Below are 10,348 nucleotides of genomic sequence, written 5' to 3' on the forward strand. Positions count from 1 at the left end.
GAGAGAATAAAAGGGAGAACTTTCCTCTAAGATCATACATGCAACCTGTAGCAGTTTACAACATGAAAAGAAATTTACAACATTAAGACTTAAGACTGGAGTGCATTCACATAGCTGGAACGCAGCTTCTTGGCTGCCAGTGCAAATTTGGTTCCTTGGTGTGTAATATATAGATGTTTATCTGCTAGGAGTTCAACTGTCATTTCCTGTGTGGACCAACCTGGAAGCCAGTTAAGAATTGGCGACATAAATTTTGCTCTGGCCATTGTATACAGGGGGCAAATCAGCAGATACTGTAGTGTGTAATGTCCTCTACCTGACTGAATCCAGATATACTGTACAGGTGAAACTCGAAAAATTAGAATATCGTGGAAAAGTCCATTTATGTAAGCAATTGTTTTCATTAGCCAATGGAGTTTAATATATGAGATAGACTCGTGACATGCAAAGCGAGATATGTCAAGCCTTTATTTGTTATAATTGTGATGAATTTGGCGTCCAGCTGATGAAAACCCCAAAGTTGAGATTGCAAATTTGGGGTTCTCATCAGCTGTACGCCATAATCATCACAATTATAACAAATAAAGGCTTGACATATTTCGCTTTGCATGTCATGAGTCTATCTCATATATTAGTTTCACCTTTTAAGTTGAATTACTGAAAAAAATGAACCTTTCCACGATATTCTAATTTTTCGAGTTTCACCTGTACATTTGTGATCCATAAGGGGAATTCCCCAAAATCTCTCCTCTAAATATGACGAGGCCATCTGCTAGAATCTTAGTTCTGCAAAGGTCCTGCATAGTTGTGGGAAGGTCAGTCTCAAGGTAATGGGGCCTTGAGTGATGGGTCTTAATTTGGGGGTACCAAGTAGAGTAACGGGCAGCAATGATGGATGCTCTGTCTTACATTGGCATCCTGATCAAAAATCCAGTTTCTAAGGTCACATGGGCTAATGGCTAAGTACAGTAGTTCTCCATTTGAAGATTATATGCCCTAAGCTTATCTTGGCACTTTTGTGCCCAGCTCCCTGGTCTTCCACTGAGCTAAGCCCAGCCCAACAACATCTGGGAAGCCACAGGTTCCTCATTCCTAGTCTAGTATCAAGTGTATAACATGAAGCACAGGGTGGAGAAAGTGAATAGAGGAAAGCTTTTCTCCATCTCTCATAACTCTAGAACTCAGGGACATCCAATGAAGCGGAAAGGTGGAAGGTTCAAGACACACAAAACTCCCGCAAGAGGGAGTGACCGCCACCAGGATTCTCTGCGCACAAAAATGGAATAAGTTGCCACCAAAGAACAGGTAAGTAAGGCGATGGGACTATGCAGAATTGGCAAAGTTAACAGCCCAAATAAGAGAACCTAACAATGATAGCTTTGTGGAAGAACGGAAGTCCTTTTTGGACTATTTAAGAAAATATGGTGAACTGACGAGCAGGATTAGGACTATGAGCAACAGAAGGAATTATGAAAATACAGCACCAATGGGATGGAACAAGAGGCAGAAGGTATTGTGCAGCAGAGGGGGAGAAATAAAATGGAAAATGGAGTGGGAAGTTGAAAAAAGAGAAATGTATCGTATATTGATGTATATAGGTCTAATTCTTGAAAATTTACAAATAAAAAGTGGAAAAGGAAAATTCACGGATGAGAAACATTCACGGATGAGGTGGCCATCAACTATTCACAAGGGTGAGGCTTGAAAGCAGCAATGTTTTTGAACATCCCTTGCTAGTTGATGTAACCGGTACAAAAATGTGTTTTCATGTAATGTTTAATACTTCCAGCTGATGAAGGTGAATACACCGAAACAGGGCCCTGTCCTGGCTTCTGATTTATGACTGACTACGATTGAGTCTAAGATCTTTACATCAAACACGACATGAATATATGGACTAGCATGAACTTGACTCAATTTAGACTCTCATATCCAACAACAACAACAACAACAACAACAACATTTATTAGGTTTGTGAGGTCCATGCCTTTACACAAAACACCATACAACACCATTAAAAAGTAAACAATAAAATTATTAAAATAGGTTTAAGATTTTAAAAGCCTGTGCCGCGCTGCCGCAGCAAAGGGGACAAATCCAGACCAAACAAAAAAAAACAAAGAGGCAAAAAATGAAACCCAACACCCCCCATACAGGAAAAAGGATTCAACAGGTTAGGAGAGCGATGGGAGGGCCTTCTCTGCCTCATTCAGGAACCTCACCCTGGTTTTCATAGCCCTCGCCATGAAAACCGCTACCACGTGGGTAATCCGTGGGTCAGCGTCCACCAGCAGAAACTTTACTTGGTCCTCAGAGTTGACTAATGACTTGGGAATAGTTTGTAAGATCGCATCCCTGAAGGCCGAGTAAATGGGACAGTACAACAAGTAATGCGTGAGGTCCTCTTTGGTTCTCATGTGGCAAGGACATAAACGGTGCTCTACCGGGATTTTTGCATATCTGCCTGACAGATAGGCCGTAGGGATAGTTTGAAAACGGGCCATGGTGAAAGCTCTCCGGAGTGTGGGATCGGTGATATTCGCCAAGTAATTGGCGCAGGTTTTAACTGATTTCAGTCGGGGAAACCAGTGGGAGGACCCTGGGTTCTGTATTTTTGTGATGTCTAACAGGGCGTCTCTCTCCAGGATCCATTCCCGAACTTTGTCCGGGCTCCACAGTTTGAGTGTATTAAACTCCGGTAGGGTGTATTTAACCAGGATATCAGATAGATTTTGACGCCAAGTGGTGTTCTTTTGAAGAGAAACAAAGGCTTGTTTGGCCAGTAAGGTGTTCGAGGTATTTGCAAGGTTGATGTAAAAACGTAAGAATCTCAAGTGGGCCCTGGCAGACACAGAAGGTAATCCTACCTCTACTCTCAAGTAAGCTGCCGGAGTTCCTTGAGGAAGGCCTAGGATCCTCTTGAGATAGTAATTTTGCAAAATTTCAAGCCGTTCCAACAGCCTCTGGTTCCACCCCCAGAGCTCTACCCCATATAACATCTGGGGAATAGCTTTCCCAACAAAAGCTCTTATTGCCGGGATCACCAATTGTCCTCCCCGGGTATAGAAGAAGCTAAGCAGGACACCAATTGTTCTTCGTGTTAGGAGGGTTACAGCCTTAAAGTGGGCTTGCCAACTAGATGTAGCCTGGAATGTAACACCCAGATATTTAAAAAAAGGGCACTGTTCAATCACATGTTCATCTAAAGACCATCTAAAAGTGTGGCGAGCTCTAGTGAACACCACAATTTTTGTTTTGTCATAGTTTATCTTTAGTGAGTTATGGGAACAGTAGGCTGCGATCCCCTCCAACATGCCGTAACAGATTATTGTTTTGCATATATCCTTGTGGTTTTTAGTTTACAATTTCTGTATGACTATATGCAGTGAAGGATAGGCGTGCTCTGGTCCATGGGGTCCCAAAGAGTCGGACACGACTGAACAACAAAAATATGTATTCTTGTTGCAATTCACATTTTACTTGTCAGTAGGGATTATTCTCACTTTTGAAACTTATATTGGCCTGAGTTCTTGGTCTGTTTTTTTATTGCTGCATTTACTAACAAGAACTCAGATTTATTTAACTTTAGGAATCACAGGCAGGCAGAGTGCTGCTGTGCTCAGGTCCTGCTTTTGGGATCCCCACTGGGGCATCTGATTGGCCACTCTGAGAATAGGATGCTAGACTAGATGGGCCATTGACCTGATCTTATGTTTGCTAATCTCGCCATAAGCTTTGCCCTGGCTCTGCTACATTCCACTGGAATTGCCAACAGCTTTGCAAACAAAACAGGCAGCTGAGAGGCAAATTACATAATGAGCAGGTGGCTGGATCCCCACACTCTTGCCTTTCCAGGCCTCAAAGGACAAGTCCTGGTTATGCCCATGGCAGAGAACCTTTTCCTAGCTTGAGGGCAATGTTTCCTTCCATGTGACCTTCTGGGGGCCACACCGACTGCTCGTAGCACAGACCTCTGCCACAAACACACGGCAATCCATCACTTTCCTCTCACCCCCCCCTGAAATGTATAGTGTCCATACGGTGCAGCGGTTAAGAGGGTCAGACTTCGACCTGGGAGACCAGGGTTCAAATCCTCACATTTGGCCATGAAGCTCACTTGGCTGTGGCTTTGGGCCAGCCATTGTCCCCCAACCTAAACCTTCCTTGCAGGGTTGTTGTGGGGACTAAAGGAGGAAGGGAAGAAAGACATGAGCTCCTTGGAGAAAAAGGTGGAGTAGAAATACGATAGAAAAATGATAAATAAGGAATAAGGTAGGGCAGCAGGCGGTGGTAGAAAAAGTCGCAGACAGTGTTAAGGGGGATTAAATCCAAAACATCGTTCTCAGTTACTTGGTTTCTGTTTATTGAATTTGTTTTGCAAGAACAGGGAGCAGTCCTGGCCCCGGATCTTCATTGTCCATTATGGACAGGTGTTGTTGTACAGGTATTACACCTAAACATTTTTGGTTTTCAGCCTAAAAAATAATAAATCACTTCCTTTGGTTTTGCAGACTGCTGTTTCAACATATCACCTGTTTTTGTGACCTTGGGTGGCTTCAGTTCTCTCCCTGGTCCCCCAGGCATCAACAAAGTAGTACTGGGATGAAGTTCACACACAGGTTTTGTTATGTACTGTAAGCTGTGTTTGATATTACATATTATGTCATTTGTCTCATAAAAAAATCAGTAAAATTCAATATAAAATGATTAATAAAAATATATAGCGATGCTGTTGAAGGGATAGCTCAGTCGGTAGAGCATGAGACTCTTAGTCTCAGGGTTGTGGGTTCGAGCCCCACGTTGGGCAAAAGATTCCTGCATTGCAGGGGGCCAGACTAGATGACCCTCGTGGTCCCTTCCAACTCCACAGTTCCATGACACTGATCTACTGTTGTAACCTGGAATAGATATATAATCTCACCTTTGCTTTATTCTGTATGCTTATGCGTTAAGACTGTGCCTTGTAAGGGATGCTTCTTACAAAGAGTTTGTGAGTTACAGCTGAGCCAAGCAGAAATATCTAGCTAGGCAGATTGACCGCAGAAGATATAAATTATGTCATGGGTCCTATGTCCCCAAGTGAGAATAGGTATGATTGGCTATCACAAGGCAGTTTATGGAAATTTGTGCAGGCAGGTATGGGTTTCAGTGACCAGGAGCCAGGGTCAGAAAATTCCTTCATGAATGAAGAAATGTAAGGGAGTCAGATATTTGTAATGAAGCAAGAAGCTCAGAAGAACATAGATAAGCCCCAGTACCTCCCAATAATACCTAGTAGAGGCATACATTGGGTTTTTTCAGAAGCACAGGCCAATTGCCAGATGGTGAATGCAGCCTTTTAGAAAAAGTTGTAGAAGCAGGAAGGATTTGAAGGCATGACGATAGCCAGGGAGTTTTGAAGAATAAAGAAATGGAAGCAAGTAGTGTAGAGGGACATAGTGAAAGTTTGAAAGGGGGGACTTACTTTTTGGTTTCCAGTTTAAATTTCGCTGGGAGAGCTAGGACTGTGAGGCTCTCGGACTCTCCTGATAAAGGCGAGGGTTGCAGGGTAGCAACCTCCTCCACCTTCTTGTTTTTTTTTAATGCTGGTTCTTTTCTCATTTCTGGTCGTTGCACAACAGCGGGGCAACTCCCTTGTACTTCCTTATTTGTTACTGCATCTTTTCTTGTTTTATTCAATGGATTCTGAAAAGCGTGCCTGTGAAGAGGCAGGGGTTTTAGAGAATATAAGACCTTTAGGGTCCTTTAGAGTCGTGGTTTTTGAAGATATAGCTGCACAGTGCTATACTCTCCTTTATTACCTATGTAGCTCTCTCGGGAGGAATTGGTGTTGAAATTCAATGCATTAAGAGGTGAACTTCCTCTTCAGCAAACAGGCTGAGAGAAAGGGGGCTGTGTGTGGTTTTGCAAACGGTCTCTCTTTGGTGTGTGTTTGCAACAAGGCTTGTGTTTCCTCCAACTGGATCAGAGGGGGCTGTGGGAAGCCACAACTTTCTCTTCCCCTTCTTCGCTTAATTTTGTTATCTGTGGTCTTCGGACTTTTATTCTGTTTTCCTTCGATAAGTAATTTTCCTAGCCTTTTGAAAGTGGGTGATTTAGAGAGTTTGCATTTCATGTTGCTCAGCCTGGCAAAAGGGGGGCGGGGCAAAGGGCAAAGCAAAGGTAGCCCCGGGCCCAGGCATTTACATTGAAAGGCAATCCTGCTATCCTGAGAGTTAAGGTACGTTTGAAAAAAAGGTGTGGGTTGCAGGTAATTATTGCCACTTACTTCTGTAATTGAATTATGGAGCTGGAGAAGATTCTTGAAAGTCCCATGGACTGCAAGAAGATCAAGCATGTCCATTCTGGGGGAGGTCAGCCTTGGGTTGCTCACTGGAAGGACAGATCCTGAGGCTGAGGCTCCAGTGCTTTGGCTGCCTCGTGAGAGGAGAGGACTCCCTGGAGGAGACCCTGATTTTGGGAAAGATTGAGGGCACAAGGAGAAGAGTACAACAGAGGGTGAGGTGGTTGGTCAATGTTCTCGAGGCTGCCAGTATGGGTTTGATTGGGGTCATGGGTGCCTGCTGTGCTCTGGTCCATGGGATCACGAGGAGTTGGAAGGACCTAACAGAAGCAGAAGACATCAAGAAGAGGTGGCAAGAATACACAGAGGAATTATACCAGAAAGATATGGAGGTCTCATACACCCCAGGTAATGTGGTTGCTGACCTTGAGCCAGACATCCTGGAGAGTGAAGTCAAATGGGCCTTAGAAAGCCTCGCTAACAACAAGGCCAGTGGAAGTGATGATATTCCAGCTGAACTATTTAAAATTTTAAAAGATGATGCTGTTAAGGTGCTACACTCAATATGCCAGCAAGTTTGGAAAACTCAGCAGTGGCCAGAGGATTGGAGAAGATCAGTCTACATCCCAATCCCAAAGAAGGGCAGTGCCAAAGAATGCTCCAACTACCGCACAATTGCACTCATCTCACACGCTAGCAAGGTTATGCTTAAAATTCTACAAGGCAGGCTTAAGCAGTATGTGGACCGAGAACTCCCAGAAGTGCAAGCTGGATTTCGAAGGGGCAGAGGAACCAGAGACCAAATTGCAAACATGCGCTGGATTATGGAGAAAGCTAGAGAGTTCCAGAAAAACATCTACTTCTGCTTCATTGACTACGCAAAAGCATTTGACTGTGTCGACCACAGCAAACTATGGCAAGTTCTTAAAGAAATGGGAGTGCCGGATCACCTCATTTGTCTCCTGAGAAATCTCTATGTGGGACAAGAAGCTACAGTTAGAACTGGATATGGAACAACTGATTGGTTCAAAATTGGGAAAGGAGTACGACAAGGCTGTATATTGTCTCCTTGCTTATTTAACTTATATGCAGAATTCGTCATGTGAAAGGCTGGACTGGATGAATCCCAAACCGGAATTAAGATTGCCGGAAAAAATATCAACAACCTCAGATATGCTGATGATACTACCTTGATGGCAGAAAGTGAGGAGGAATTAAAGAACCTTTTAATGAGGGTGAAAGAGGAGAGCGCAAAATATGGTCTGAAGCTCAACATCAAAAAAACTAAGATCATGGCCACTGGTCCCATCACCTCCTGGCAAATAGAAGGGGAAGAAATGGAGGCAGTGAGAGATTTCACTTTCTTGGGTTCCATGATCACTGCAGATGGTGACAGCAGTCACGAAATTAGAAGACGCCTGCTTCTTGGGAGAAAAGCAATGACAAACCTAGACAGCATCTTAAAAAGCAAAGACATCACCTTGCTAACAAAGGTCTGTATAGTTAAAGCTATGGTTTTCCCAGTAGTAATGTATGGAAGTGAGAGCTGGACCATAAAGAAGGCTGATCGCCGAAGAATTGATGCTTTTGAATTATGGTGCTGGAGGAGACTCTTGAGAGTCCCATGGACTGCAAGAAGATCAAACCTATCCATTCTCAAATAAACCAGCCCTGAGTGCTCACTAGAAGGACAGATCCTGAAGTTGAGGCTCCAGTACTTTGGCCACCTCATGAGAAGAGAAGACTCCCTAGAAAAGACCCTGATGTTGGGAAAGATGGAGGGCACAAGGAGAAGGGGACGACAGAGGATGAGATGGTTGGACAGTGTTCTCGAAGCTACTAACATGAGTTTGGCCAAACTGCAAGAGGCAGTGAAGGATAGGCGTGCCTGGCATGCTCTGGTCCACGGGGTCACGAAGAGTCGGACACGACTGAACGACTGAACAACAACAACAGCTTAAGAAAATCTCTATTCCCAACCTTATCTCATCCATCACCTGTCAGACGTGATATCTCCATGGTTACAGAAAAATCCCCTGAGCTCTCCTAAAAAAAACTTATTTCTCTTGTATTAAATGTTGCAGAAATGTTTGAAAGCTTATAAATGCAACTATTCTTTTAAAATGTAATCCCTGTAACCAAACACTGTTTTTCGCCTTATGCTCCAAGTTGTGCTTTTCCTCTTAGCTACCTTATCAAGCTACGATGTTACGTTCCTCCTGTTTATATGTAACATCCTGATTGCACCAATGTATTTTGTATCTACTTTTCTACTTTCCTACAAAATAGAATTTGTAACTTGTATCTAGTATGCCCAAGCTCAGCTTTTTATGAACTTGAGATAAGGAAAATGTAAATACTTTGTTATATGTAACCAGATGATTGTAGAAACCCATATTATCCTATCGAACTCTTCAGAATACCTCCTTTTGCCTTATAGCTGTGTCTGTCAATTCATGCTACCACACTGACATCTACTGTGCCTAACCAAAAGAGCAAGAATACACAACCAGGCTCTGTATCATTCAAAGGGATTTATTTAATGAGGTAGACAAACACCAATCCATGATTGACAGGAACTCCAGATCCCCCTCCTGTAGATAGAAGAATGTCAGAATCGTTATCAAAATTCAATAATAAAGAACTGCAACTTCACACCCATTCTTCGAATAGCAGAAGCAATTAAAGGTAACCATCAACCGATCATCTTATGATAAATTTCTTACCTTCCTGTATTTTCGTGCCCTTTCTGTATCATTGAACTGTTTGGAAAACAGAAGCTATATAAGTAAACTTTCACTATTGTTCGGGGTCTTTTGCTCTGTTCGGCACGCAGGCGGGGACCTCTGTTGCAACAGAAAATAAACGTGGCTTCTGCCTTGCTTTGGGAAACTTGGTAATTGTCTCTGTTTATCTCGTTATACCGATGGAGAGAGCTTCCTTCAAAGCGCTCTCTCCGGGGCTTTCCGGACTCCCTTCTGGAGACGGACCCAATTCATAACTGGGCAAGGAAACCCGATATTTTCAGAACACCGTGTAAAATCAAGGGGTGGAGTGTATGGGCTAATCATTGCGGAAGATTATTGTACTTTGAGGAGACAGTGATCAGGCATGGTCAGCTCTTCAATCTCTGGTTATCTTTTCCTGACTGGTTATTTATTGGTTTCAATATCCTTGGTGAAGAGGCCCTTGATGTGTTGATGAAATTGGTCAGCAAACCCTTTGATGTAGAGTAGTTAGTCCAATAGGACACAGGTCTATAAAATACCTAGTTCCTTAGCCTGCCAGGGGAAGCTTCACATAGACTGTTGCCACAGTGCTTCTGCGGGTTTGGTGGCTGTTCGGGGACATGCATTATGTCACCATGTGGAGTCTCTTTCTTTCCCCCCTCCCTGGTTTTGTTTTCTCCTCTTCACAGGTCGGTCCTCAGGCATATCTCTTTGACTGCCTCTCTGAACCAGTGCTCTGACCATCTGGCTGATGGTGTGGAAGGTTGAGCTATTGATACTGTGCTGGAGAGGACCGTTTGTCATCTTGCATATAAAAGGGTCTGTATGCACCAGGACACGTGCTTAGGACTAAGACTCTTGACTTAGAATTGACTTTGTACCAACAAAGGACCCTGACGTGAGGCTCTACCTGGAAACAGAGCCTGGCCATGGCATCGGGACCCTCTGCTGCAACCACACCAGAAGCTGGTTTGCTCTACGCAGAAGGGGAAGATGGAGGATTCTTCGACCTTGTTCTCCCAATCTAAGATGATTCTCTTTACCTCCCAACCCTATTGGGCAATAGTGATTATTTCTTATTGGATGTTTGTGGGGAAATGTAGCATTGGTCTTATCGGCTAAGTGGGATGGGGCCAACTCTGTTATTTCATTTTGTATATCCCTAATTAGAGGAATTGTAGCCGGAATGGTAGCCAGAAGTATTTACTACCCACACATAATGGCAATATATAAAGACCTACTCCCATTCCAAAAGAACATGATGAAACTCCCTCTGGAGAAATCCCTGGGAAAACAGTATTCAACAATAGGGTCAAGCTTGGGAAACAGGGTAGTA

Source organism: Lacerta agilis, chromosome 17 (assembly GCF_009819535.1).
Source record: "Lacerta agilis isolate rLacAgi1 chromosome 17, rLacAgi1.pri, whole genome shotgun sequence".
Classification (NCBI taxonomy): Eukaryota; Metazoa; Chordata; class Lepidosauria; order Squamata; family Lacertidae; genus Lacerta; species Lacerta agilis.